At 43.1% G+C, this 13,460-nt stretch overlaps 1 protein-coding gene across 1 annotated transcript in view; it reads right to left on the minus strand.

Moving 5' to 3' along the window:
* CNTN5 (contactin 5) overlaps nucleotides 1–12,573 on the minus strand; it is an 802,468-nt gene extending 789,895 nt beyond the window's left edge. The window contains exon 1 of the mRNA XM_066586592.1: nucleotides 12,509–12,573. The gene's annotated coding sequence lies outside the window, so the exon portion shown is untranslated. The remainder of the gene's footprint in view (nucleotides 1–12,508) is intronic.
* Between the last annotated feature and the right edge of the window lie 887 nt (nucleotides 12,574–13,460).

The raw sequence follows: 13,460 nt of genomic DNA on the forward strand, positions 1-13,460 counted from the left end.
TCCCTTATCTTATGGTGGTCAGCCATGGCAGCTCGGGAAACTGGGGTGTGTTTGCTTAGACCGCTGTTTCATATGTGCCGGCATCAGTGCTATAAATGTGTTAGGAGTAGAGATGAGCGAGCATACTCGTCCGAGCTTGATGCTCGTTCGAGTATTAGGGTGCTCGAGATGCTCGTTACTCGAGACGAGCACAACGCGGTACTCATCTCGATTAAACGAGCACTGACCATTGAATTCAATGGAGCCGGCAATACGGCCGACTCCATTGAAAGCAATGGGCTGCCAGCGATCTTAGGATGAATTTTCGGGAAGGGCTTAAAAATATAAGCCCTTACCTGAAAATCATCCTAAAATGTGTGAAAAAAAAAAAATGTATACTCACCTTTCCGCTGCAGCCGGAGTTCAGCCGCGTCTGTCCGGCAGTTCTCCTGAACTGCTCTCTGTAGTATTCAGCAGCCGGGGATTTAAAATCCCAGCCTGCTGAATGAGCTGCCTCTGATTGGTCACAGCCTCACCAATCAGAGGCAGCTCTCACTCACACCCATTCATGAATTCATGAATGGGTGAGTGCTGCCTCTGATTGGCTCAGCGCAGGGACCAATCAGGGGCAGCTCTCACTCACACCCATTCATGAATTCATGAATGGGTGTGAGTGAGAGCTGCCTCTGATTGGTGAGGCTGTGACCAATCAGAGGCAGCTCATTCAGCAGGCGGGGATTTTAAATCCCTGGCTGCTGAATACTACAGAGAGCAGTTCAGGAGAACTGCCGGACAGACGCAGCTGAACTCCGGCTTCAGCGGAAAGGTGAGAATACATTTTTTTTTATTTTTACACATTATAGGACGATTTTCAGGTAAGGGCTTATATTTTTAAGCCCTTCCCGAAAATTCATCGCCGGCTCCATTGAATTCAATGGGCTAACATCGTTCTTCTCTGCCACAGCTGTTACAGCTGTGGCAGAGGAGAACGATCTTTATGCTGACAGTGGGGGGGGGGGGGGGCCGCTCTTGCCGCTATTGTGGCTTAATAGTGGGACCTGTGAACTTGAGATGCAGCCCAACATGTAGCCCCTCGCCTGCCCTATCCGTTTCTGTGTCGTTCCCATCACTTTCGTGAATTTCCCAGATTTTTACAGATGAAAACCTTAGCGAGCATCGGCGATATACAAAAATGCTCGAGTCGCCCATTGACTTTAATGGGGTTTGTTACTCGAAACGAACCCTCGAGCATCGCGGGAAGTTCAATTCGAGTAACGAGCACTCGAGCATTTTGGTGCTCGCTCATCTCTAGTTAGGAGGCGTAAGCCTCTTAATACATTTGTTGCGTTTGGTGGTACCTCTGTGCACTAGACTGAAACCTACACCGGCTACGAACAGGAGTAGATTTCAACCAGATAAGTTTAGTGTCTGGCATAACTTATAGTAAATGTGACAGACTGTGTGGCCGGACCTCTGACTCTAGGCCTGTCCGCTTTTTAAAAACTTGAAAGGGCTTAGCTAAAAACTTCAAAAAGTCACAATTTTGGAGCATGCTCCAAAATTGCAACTTTTGTATACCAGAAACATACAATATGTTATATACAAAACATACAATAATACATTTGCCCTATTGGTTTCTCTTAAGCTGAATTAGTAGATTTCTGCAAGAATACGGACATTTGAATGTAGTACCTTGCCACATATCATTGTGTTCCCACATTTTATCTGCTCAAAGGGCTATTGGAGCGTCAAATCGTGTGAACAAATAGCAGCCGCGAGCACTAGTATTCACGAGTATGCCATTCCCCCTCCCTCTCCCTCCCGCCACCTCAATTCAATATTTTGACGTGCGTTTTTTTTCTTTTCACCCAAAAATCTTCTGTCTTAAAGAACGCGTAGGAAATCATAGGTTCTTTTGGATGCGATTTTTTGATGTGCCTACTTTGCGCTCGTGTGAAGAGGCTTTACCACAGCTGTGACCTGCTATAGTTATGCTATGCCACTAAGTACTGTGCTTTTGGACTTTAGACTGAATGAGGTAGTAAAAAATGTGTTTGTTTTAGAAAAACCATTTCAGATATCCTATTGGGCCCCATTCAGGACCATTATTTACTAGCTGGAGTGGAAACCAGAAATAAAGAGTATCTCTCTCCTTGGGGAACCAAGCAAATCAATGTATTAAAGAACAGTCCAGTGATTTCAATGAGAACTGTGTCGTGGCATGCTGCCCCTGGCTCACCTGCTGCTGGGTCTATGGTTGCATACCGTCATCCTCTGCATCCATCCGGCATATGCACACTCTCTCCTTTTCAAATAAAGAGCCAGCACACTACTCCTAACAGGCCCCAGACCAACCATCATCCACTTCCTGCTATATTGGGCATCCCTCCCCCATGGAGCATGCATAAAGCAATCGGTATCATCAGCCATTGTGACAAAGCCCTCGCTTGCAATTGTTCTGGTTCTTACTTCTGCTCCACTCCTGACAATTATGACTTCCGTGCTCCCTGACCTAGACTTTGTACTCTGGATTTTGACATTGCCTGCTGCCTGTCCCGACCTTCTGCTTGGACCTCCTTATTGCTCCTGTGCAGCCAGCGCTGACTTTTGCCTATTCTCTGGAGAAGCACCAGTTCCAACCATCAGGTACTTTGCCTCACTCCTGTATAACAGCAGCCACACAGCCATGGCTATCTGTTTCAGCAAAGACCCTGTAGCAAATACCATATATTGCTTGGAGGGGTCAAGGCTGGAAACTGGGTTTCCAAAGGTGCTGCTTCCTCCAATAGCCCAAAGTCAAACAGGTGCGTGACAAGGTGGATCTACATCCCATCTGTGTCTATCTAACAATGTGTAATACCTTAGTTCCCCTCTGGTGGTGCTGTAGGGAAATTGAACACTTTCTGATAGGTGTAATTATGAATAGAGAGCCTGCTAACAAAAAGTGATTATCTAAAGGCTCCCATATATATTACTGTTTAGTTGCCAGAACCTGCCAATGACAGCGGGGCCAGACAACTCCATAATATGTAAGGGATTGGCTTAACTTTCCCCAACAGATTAAGTCAGTGGAAAGAAAGATTGGGCATGTTGAAATTCGCCTCCCAATCCTTGTATTCCCAAGAGATAAGCCACCACCAGAGCCACCACCTCCCTAAAAACATGAGCGTTCTGCTGAGCCTAGTGTATATGAGAAAGCGAATGGAACAAGTGTCTTCAGAACAATCGTTCAGCTGACAGTTGTTGAATATGTATGGGCACCTTAGGCTGAATAACACCTTTTCTAGAGTGGTTGTTGCATTAGAACAACCCCTATACATGTACCCTATTAGAATAAATGGATGCCTTAGAGGAGGGCGAATCTCACACTTTCGGTTACCCATCTATAATATAGAAAGGAGAGCCACTATCAAGCAAAGGTAATGTAATGCAACATAGTGAGTATACTCGCTCATCTCTACTAGCTATACATTTTCTCTAAGGCACATTACTCGAGCGATTAGTGCCTTAGCTGAGTATCTCCCAGCTCGTCTATAAAGATTTGGCGGCCGGCACGGGTGATAGGTGAGTTGCGTCGGGGAGCGGGGGGGGGAGCAGGCGGGAGAGAGAGAGATCTCCCCTCCGTTCCTCCCTGCTCTCCCCAGCCACTCCCCACCCCCCGCCGGCCCCTGAATCTTTAGAGACGAGCGGGGAGATACTCGGCTAAGGCACTACTCGCTCATCTCTAATAGCTAGCCAAATATCAACTGCAGGCACCCTTATACTAAAGGGGTTCTTGATGATGCGAATAGCAATAACCTCAATTTGTCCAACAATGGCCTTGTAGAAACCAAAAATAAGGCTGTTCCGCTATAATTATTTCTCAGGTATTTTCTAGAAAGTCAACTGTCTTAAAAGGTAGAATTTATGTTGCCTTTGATGCAATTTTTATAGAACGATTTTGCCGCTTATTGATGTGATAATAAAGCGTGATGTATGAAAACACTCCCAGAAGATAAAGGTATCCGAATCATCGTATTACACGCACAATAGAAAACCAAATCTCATAGAAAGGAAGACACAAGCATCTCCAGCCCCGTAAAACTATTACAACAATGTAGCAAATAACAGGACCAAAACGGCACCCTAAAGAATCACTGAAGACAACCCCAGAGGCGGACAAGACGCAAAGACCATGGAATGCTCCAAATCCTAAGACATATTTCATCATTCAGGAGAAGATTCCACTCCCCCCATGCCTGATAAGTCTACCGGATGAGCTGTAACTAAGTGACTACAGATAAATGTGCTTTCCTCCATTAAACATTAGCATGAAATCACAGAAAATTCAATATAAATGTCTGAAATGATGTATGTTGTACTTTAAAAAAAAATAAATGATAACATTTTTCAGTTAACGTGTAATTATGGCGGTAGATCAGCCATCAGGGCTAGAAATGGTCAAGTAGACGGCAAGAGAGTGAAACATTTAGCCGTAATTTAAATTCTTTTAATAGAAATGTACTTGCGGAGAAACAATCACTTGTAAAATGTCAGCTGGTGGAGTAGAAATTTCATTATTTCTGCAAAAAAAGAACAAATTAGGTTCTGGATGATACAACTTTAGACGGGAACATGTTGGGAAAGGACATTTCTGCTTTTGGCTGAATAGATTATTGATTATGAAGGTCTGCAGCTATCTTTCTTAGCCACCATATAAAACAGATAGAAATGAGACAAAGCAATCTACAATACTTACGCGCAAAATCCATATTATCCGTATTATTTCACATGAATGGCCAAATATAGCAAATACGACCAAATATTGTATGTATAGAGGCAATGGGGTGGGAGGTTATTTATCATTAAGGGAATTTTTGATGCCGGGTTTCTGGCAGCTTTTCTTTCCTTCCCTAGTTAAAAGATGTAGCAAATGAAACAATTATCACACAACTTGATACATTTGTTGCATTTTTGAATATGTCTACAGATGTGCAGTCTTTTTGTACAACAACCAGCTACTGGATGGTAATTGTGACAACATTTGCAACCTTTTAAAAAAGTTGCATGCCATAAATGTCTCTAAAAACCTCACTTCACTCAAACTCTGTCTCCTTTCTTTTTGTGTTAACACAAACCTGAATGCTCCAGACCAGCAAAATACCCAAACGTCTGCTTTTATATTGGATGCTACACATGCTTATGATCAATTAAACAAAGGTGTTTGATTAGCAGTGCCTGGCTGCTACTTACTATCATTCCTATGGAAGTAGTAAGGGTGTACTTAATTTTTCACACACTGCTTCTGCATTTTGGCTTTGATTTTTTTGTTACATAAATAATGACGCAGTGTAATATTTTTTTTATCGTGCTTTTGGTCAACTGGGGTTGTAGTTACCGAATTGTAAGACCTTGTAAGGACCATGTCACATACTCCGTCAATCATATGGCTGCTCAAGTTTTTGGTGCCACCATATCTGTAATGGTAACACCATATCGATAGGCCCTCCATGCGTGCTGCTGGACAGTATGGTTCACTGTGGCAACGTAGTGATTAACTTTCTCCTTGGTCAATGTTTCCACAGTGGTTCCTACTGAATTCATTATATACTTTATTTAAATGCTGGGGCTTCAGTTATGCCTTACTTGAGTATCAATGCAGTTAATTTTTGTTCTTGTGCTTTAAACTGCTAAAAAAGGTCACTTTGCATTATCCATGTTTCCTGCATGGCTCTGCTACGTCAACCTGTTGCCTGCACAGCTCAACCACTTTTTATGTTACCTGTCTGGCTTAGTACATCATCTGTTACTTGCTCACCTACATCACCCTGATACTCGCCTGGCTCAGCTACATCCTCCTTCTACCTGTCTCGTTCTGCTACATCCTCCTGCTACCCGCCTGGCTGTACAACATCAACGTCAAGTCTTGTCTGACCATCTGTGCTGCTGGCCATTCTCTGATTGCTTATTTGATCGTAGTTGCAGGGATCCACAAAGCAGCACCTGCGGTAGCTGTTGTTAAAGACCAGATGGTTTTCTATTATGTCCTTATAAGTAAAACCATAGAACTCAATGAGGGTGTACTTACTTTTTTTTTCATGACTGTATGTGATCACAATCTCTGCACAGCACTCTGGAATGTATAAAATAAATAAAACGTACCACCTAATACCGCACAGTGCTCAAATGAGCAGATACTAGTGCAATACTTTACCAACATAGTGCCTGAAAAGTCCGCAAAGTACCCACAATACAATGCAATGTCATGCTCAAAAAAATATCCCTAGATAGAAGTAACAAAAAAATACTAAAAATAATGCTGCACCATACTAAAAAATCACTGCTATACCATGTCTACATAGTATGCAATACAGTGCCCACAGAGTAGTGTAAGTGCTATGCTTCTTGTCTAGCATACCCACTAGTAAGAACCACCAGCAACATGCAGAAGACAGTTATTGCTATGCATAACTCTCTTGACGGTGTACCAGGGCCTTTTACGTGATAAGACACCTGCATGTGGTGTAACCTGCTCTACTTGGCAACTAAACTATTATATCCCTTTAACCCTTTCCAATCCAATTTTTATCCTGCTTTCCTAGGGGGCTTACTCTTTTTCTGCCGTTATACAATGGCGCTATCTGCTGGCTAAAGCCAGTACTGCATGAGGTGACACGTTGGATACGCTCCGACAGCAGAGAGGCTGGCAATATACAGTAAGAGAACCCCGACGGATGTCTTCCAACATCGGAGCTGTACAGCCTTATATAATCATGTCTTCAGTTGTCAGACAGTGGATTGGAAAGGGTTAATATCGAATTAGTAAGAGCCAGTTTCAAGTTTCCTACTCAAAATATGCCACTTAGACAACATATCAAATGGTCCCTTGTTGAGCGGCCAAGCTTTTGGGCCACTGGCCCTTCTCAGGTAGCAAGTCCTAAATGATTCCTTACATTTTCTATGGTGCTTATGCCTATAGTCTGACCCTCAATACATGTAAAATATTTTTAAGGCTGCATTCACACGGCGAGGTTTGTGCATTGCGAGACACACAAATCTCACATGAATATCAACCCCATTCTTTTGAATCAGGTCATACAGCATGTTCTATCTTTGGGCGTTCCCTCGGAACGCATCACCTATTATTTTTTTCAACGGGGCCAGCAAAGCATCACACAGTGTGCGAGGCGAGGTTTCCCATAGAAAACAATGGAAAACACTCTGAAATCTTCCCCTGCGGCTTTTAGGATAGCTACTTCCCTGAAGTGATGCAAGGCATTTTTTACACAAAAACCTTCGCATTCATGATATCGGGCCGTGAAACTCGCCTGTGTGAAATTAGCTTAAGGCCGTAATCACAAAAACGTTTTTTATGTGGCTATTTTGCCACGATAAAACGTCGGCCGAAAATCACGACCATGTGGATTCCAATGCATTCATTTAGATCAGTGATTTTCGGGCAAGTGAAAAAAGCGCACCGTAAAAACGTCAAATCAGATTTTTTTTTTTTACAGCACCAAAAGATAGGTCATGAGTCTGACCAATCTTTTGACGAAACACACTGGAAGCTCCCATAGACTCCTATGAGAGCTGAAAGAAAAGGGAGAGGGTGGCAGTTTACCTGCGTACGGCACTTGGCAAAGAAGACAGCTGCTGCTATTTGAGCATTATGTGTCATTACGAGGATTTCTGCCGACCAACGGAATTCCACGCTGCAACGTATTTTTCTGGTGATATGCCCATGTGAATGGATGAGGAAACGATAATTAATCGTGGGACTCCATAGCGGCTATTCTTAACCTTCATTCTGTGTGTGAATGAGGCCTAAGGGCTTATTCACACAAGCATATATTGGCCACCATTTTCACGACCGGGCAATATACGCTACCATCTGAGCTGTCTTCCCCCTTCTCCCCTCTCCCTCCCCTCGCTGGCTCTCTGCCTCTCTCCTCCCCTCCGGCTGTTTGCAATGGGGCAGAGCTAAGCTTTGCCCATGCCCTGCCCCCTCGCATTGCAGGTTGCAAAGGAGGGGCAGGGAGGGGGCGAAAGCTTGGCTATGCCCCTCTCCCCGCCCCCCCTGTCCCACCCCCTCCTATTGCAAACAGCCAGAGGGGAGGAGAGAGGCAGAGAGCCAGTGAAGGGGAGGGAAGGGGGAAGACAGTTTAGATAGTAGCGTGTATCGGCTGGCCATGAAAATGGCAGCCAATATACGCTCCTGTGAATAAGCCCTAAGGATATATTGACCAAATCTAGGATTTATATGAATGTTATAAAAGTAATGTATTGCGAAATTATATACCTTCTTGGTGCTTTATTCTGCTTTGTTTCATTACATCCTGGATCCTGGAATTAAAATGGATAATTTTGTGCGGTTTGTAGCATTTGATGTACATAACTTGCCGACTACTTTGAGGGTGGACACTCACTAGCGATATTTTCTTTCTTGCGGAGCACGAGAAAACTCTCGCCTCGCAGCGCAAGAAAGACGCCGGTATAGAACCGGCATATCGCTAGTGCTCTCAATGGGGCCAGCGGCAGCAGTGCTAGCCCCATTGAAAACATAGGGAGAATGCCGCAGACTTTATAGGGGATCACGGGGATGAAGGAATCCTCTGCCACAGCTGTCACAGCTGTGGCAGAAGTCCGCGGTATTCTATCGGCAGCACTGCTGCCGATCCCATTGAAAGCAATGCTTTCTGCCAAGCCCCGCAGTATAATTATCGGGGAAGGGCTTGAAATATAAGCCCTTCCCCGACAATCAGCAATAAGTGTTAAAAAAAAATAAAAAAAATTACTCACCTCTCCGGCGCTCAGATGCGTCCTCCGGCTGGCTCCCCTGAACTGCTGTTTAGCTTTTTCAGCAGGCGGAGATTTAAAAATCCCCACCTCCTGAAAGGGCTGTGCTGATTGGCTGAGGGCTCAGCCAATAGCAGCTAGTGCTTAGCTATTGGCTGAGCGCTTAGCCAATGACACATAGCCCTTAGCTATTCATTCATGAATAGCAATATCTTAGCTAATGAAGGAAACTCCGGGGCATTCTCAATCTCTTTTCAATGGGGCTAGCGCTGCTGCTGCTGGCCCCATTGAAAAGACTGGCGATATCCCAGCGTGATGCCAATATCCCGGCGTGATGCCGTTTTTTTTCTCGCACTGCGCTGCGAGACTTTACCTTTACTCTCGCAGCGCAGTGGAGAAAAAAATGCCAGTGGGTGTCCACCCTGAAGGTGCAAAATATTTTTTTATGCTGACCCAAACAATAAATCTATTTTAATTCCACTTTGCAATGCAACAAAAAAAAAGGAAAAATACCAAAGTGTGAATACTCTCACAATGCATTGTACATTTCTGGAAGCCCTTTAACGATAACGGAAGTCTATAATATAGATTCCTCTCGTTAAGGGCACAGTTCTTGAAGCGAGGTGCCAGAATACAGACATGACATATTTCTGACTTCTCTATTAATCTGACCGGTTTTACATATCTCTTCACATTTTCCATTTTTCCTTTTAACCCAGCCAATGGCTTCTGCCTCTCAGTGACTTGATTACTTTGATAACCTCAATCAAAAGGCAATTACCCAGCGAGGGCACAAGGTAATTATTCCTATCCACCGAAGATTGAAAGCACCTGAATAGACAGATGCAATTCTCTAAGCATTGACTTTATTGGTAGAAAAATTAGCACTTCAGAATTCAAAGTCACTGAGGAAGAAGTTGATTTGTTTGCGAAACTCCTTCATACTGTCAGAAAAAAAGTTGTATTAATCTTTAGCTTCTATCATTTTTCACATCGGAAGGAAGGATAAAATGGCGCCCCCATATTTTGGTCTTTTTTTTTTTCAAAAATGTGATAAAATACTAATAACCAAAAATTATAATTACGGGAATAGCTAACCTGAACTAGTTGGCACAACTGCAATTAAAGAGGTTGTCCAGTTACATATTGACTTTTTAAAATTAAGTCCGGATGAGTTTAAAGAACCACAGCGCACGCGATCCAGTTCTGTCGTTCCATGATTCTCCTGGTGGAGGTCAGGCCATAGCGTCAGCACCCCGAATTCCTGCCATCATGGGGCACAGGATGTGAGTCCTCATGCCAGGAGAAAGGACATGGATACTGTGGATTCTGATTGGCAGGTGGCGGTCACCTGACTTCTGCTGTCAACAGACACCAGTAGTATTGCAGGGTTGCAGCGCTGGATTGCGTGTGCTGAGGATGGGTACATACCATTTCAATGGTATATACATTCAAGATGTATATGTATAGGGCAGCATAAAGCAGTGACAGACCATCCACCCTTATTGGCAATTTTCACAGTATGCTGTATAATACTTTAAGACTGTCAGTCAGGGCAGATGGATGGGGCTAGCAGCACCTCATGAATAAACTGGACTTATTTCTTCCTAGGAGCTGCAGAAACATGCTGTAAGTTCTTGAACTGGACATGACAGGTGCTATTTAAGATACTGTCTTTGAGAAAAGTAACTTCCATCTCAACTCTGCTGAGTTGATGAGAGAACTGTTAAGATTTCTGTTGCAGCTGTTCTGAAATCTTCACCTTGCTTTCAGGCCGGAACAGGTTTTAGCAGTGTTTTTGCCTTTTCTGGGGTTGAGGGACATGGTGTCGGGTGAGTGATGTCAGTTCTCACCTGTCTCTAGTGGCCATGCCCCATATAATCTGTTCTAGATTGACCTCAGTGCTGGTCAATTTCAGTTTGCTCCTGGGTCTGCTATGAGGAGCACAGCCCGTCTTTGGAGCTCCAGATCCTTGCTGCAGTCTGTTGCTACAACTAAGTACCACTGTTGGTTACCTTGCATTGCTTCTTATTGTATTCAGGCCTCCCTGATAGGGATTTATCAGTGGCCTAGGTATGCATGTGGGTCCATACTTATCAGAGCGATCGGCCTGCCAATTAGGCAGGGCTCGCTCCTGGGATAAGGGATTTTTTTTAGGGAGAGATTTCCCCTTTTGGTTTAGTTATATCAATTATGCACAGTGGTGCTTTGGTTTGGTCATGCACAGTCGTGCTTCTTTACGTTTATTTATCCTTCATGTCCAGTCAGGACACAATAATTTCATTTAGTATCACTTCTACACCTACCAATAAAGTTCTGAATGCAGCTTCCCTGTCTCTTCCTGGTCTCTGTGGAGGGACAATATAGCCCTTTAAGGCCGTATCCACACAGCCAATAGCGAGTTGTACCCAAAGTTCTCCAGCACAATTCGTATCGGACATCACACAAAAACGTCATCCTTGTGCTCATAGATCATAGAATTATATCATAGACTGGTATAGTTGGAAGGAACCTCCAGGGTCATCAGGTCCAACCCCCTGCTCAGTGCAGGATTCACTAAATCATCCCAGACAGATGTCTGTCCAGCCTTTGTTTGAAGACTTCCATTGAAGGAGAACCCACTCAATGCTCACCGATGTTTGGGACACCACACATTATCTGTACTATTTTCTTCTGAGAAGCAGACAAGAATTGGATATGCAGCAATTTTTCAAACTGGAACTAACAGTCTAAGAGAAAAATGGCTCATGTAAATCCATGGGTTATTTTCCTGTGCAAGTTGTGTCTGTCTCAGAGTTTGACAGCACTTGAATGGGAAAATCAGTCATGTAAACATATCAGTATGCCTTTTCTAAATATGATGGCACCTACATGTGCTAGATGAGCACCTACCCCAGCTACGAGCTTGAGTAGATTTTTGCTGCTTATCTACGCCACTTTCTGGGGTTGATTGCAGTAAATTTGATGGGTTGTGCATGGCTACTTTTTGAAAAAGTATAAAAGCAGTAAAAGACACAATTTTGAAATGTGCCAGAATACTGCTGTCCAGGGCTTTATAAATAGGTTCGATTGGGGTCTATATAACACATCAATTGGGGTAGAATTTTGGCAACAAAAAACCAAAAAAAAAACAACAAAATTTTGGTCCAAATGCCAAAAACTGCGACTTTTTTTTAACCTTTACTCCCTACTCTGACACTTTTTCAAAAAGCTCCTAGCTAGAGTACTGTGGGCTTTCCATCTGGTGCATGGAGACGCTCCCTGCTTTTAATACGTTAATATACCCCACTGTCTTTATAATTGAAATGAACATATATATCAAGCAGAGAAATAACTTGAAAGGGCTGCAATGCAAAATCTGTAACAAGACGCCCAACTATAATGCATAGCACTGGTCTCCTCATATGGGAAAATGAGACCGTATGGACTTCCAAGGGTCCTATGGCCCGGGTGCAACTGCAACCTCTGCACCCTTTATAGTTACACCACTGGTAGTAAGGGAATGAATTAAAATAATGTAAAAAAAACTCTGAAAAACAAATCTAGACAGATATAAGGTGTTATTTACTCACCAGAAATGTGGCTGTTGGCCTAGATAGTATTTCAAATGAGTACAAGTACTGATATAGCTGTCATAATGATTCCCTCAACCGTGAACATTTCTACTCCACCAGTATAAACATGTCACTTTTTTTTCAGTTTTGATGCGCAAAACAGCTTTTAAGAAAATGTCATTGTGATTAGGAGGATTTACCTTCTCAAAAATTTCAGGAACAATGGGACGCCTGCAGCAAATTGTAGATCCAATTTTGAGAAATTGTCCAACGTCCAATCTAGAAAAGGGAAAATGTGTGAGATTAGAAGCCTGGCGCAGTGATTACTTAACATTTCCATTCTGAACGTAAATCTTCACAGCACTGTCATCACCTCCAGTCCCATTATACTAACACCTCATAGAATTTACACTTTCACTACAGAACCAAATCAAACACATAAATCAGCACAAAACTTGCAAGATTTCAACACGGAAATAACTTCCTTTTAGACAAAGAATAAAATGGTCCGCAGAGTTTGTTAAAGTATACAGATGTAGCAAACATTAAGTTGACATTTAACGCTTTAACGTAACTCAACTACAATGTACTACAATCAGTTATCACGTCATATCAGCCAATGGCCACATCTATAGTTCAGCTATTTGTTACCATTTTCTCATGGAGATGTAGATAGGATCCTATAATAATATCCTTTGTTTTCTTTTTACAAAACCCATGCATTATAATATCAGTGTAGCTATTTTACATAGTAACATAGTTCGTAAGGCCGAATGAAGACAATGTCCATCTAGTCCAGCCTGTCTATCCTCCTGTGTTGTTGATCCAGAGGAAGGCAAAAAACCCCAAGAGCAGAAGCCAATTAGCCCTTTTGGGGGAAAAATTCCTTTCCGACTCCCTAATGGCAATCAGACTGTTCCCTGGATCAACCCCTAATAGTTCCTACCTGCCTGTATACCCGGATTAACAATTAACCTTAGATTTATATCCTGTAATATCCTTCCTCTCTAGAAGGACATCCAGTCCCCTTTTAAACTCCTCTATGGATTTTGCCATCACCACTTCCTCAGGCAGAGAGTTCCACAGTCTAACTGCTCTTACAGTAAAGAACCTCTTTCTATGTTGGTGATGAAAACTGCTCAGAATGGAAAT

The sequence above is a fragment of the Eleutherodactylus coqui genome, chromosome 1, assembly GCF_035609145.1.
Source record: "Eleutherodactylus coqui strain aEleCoq1 chromosome 1, aEleCoq1.hap1, whole genome shotgun sequence".
NCBI classification, from domain to species: Eukaryota; Metazoa; Chordata; class Amphibia; order Anura; family Eleutherodactylidae; genus Eleutherodactylus; species Eleutherodactylus coqui.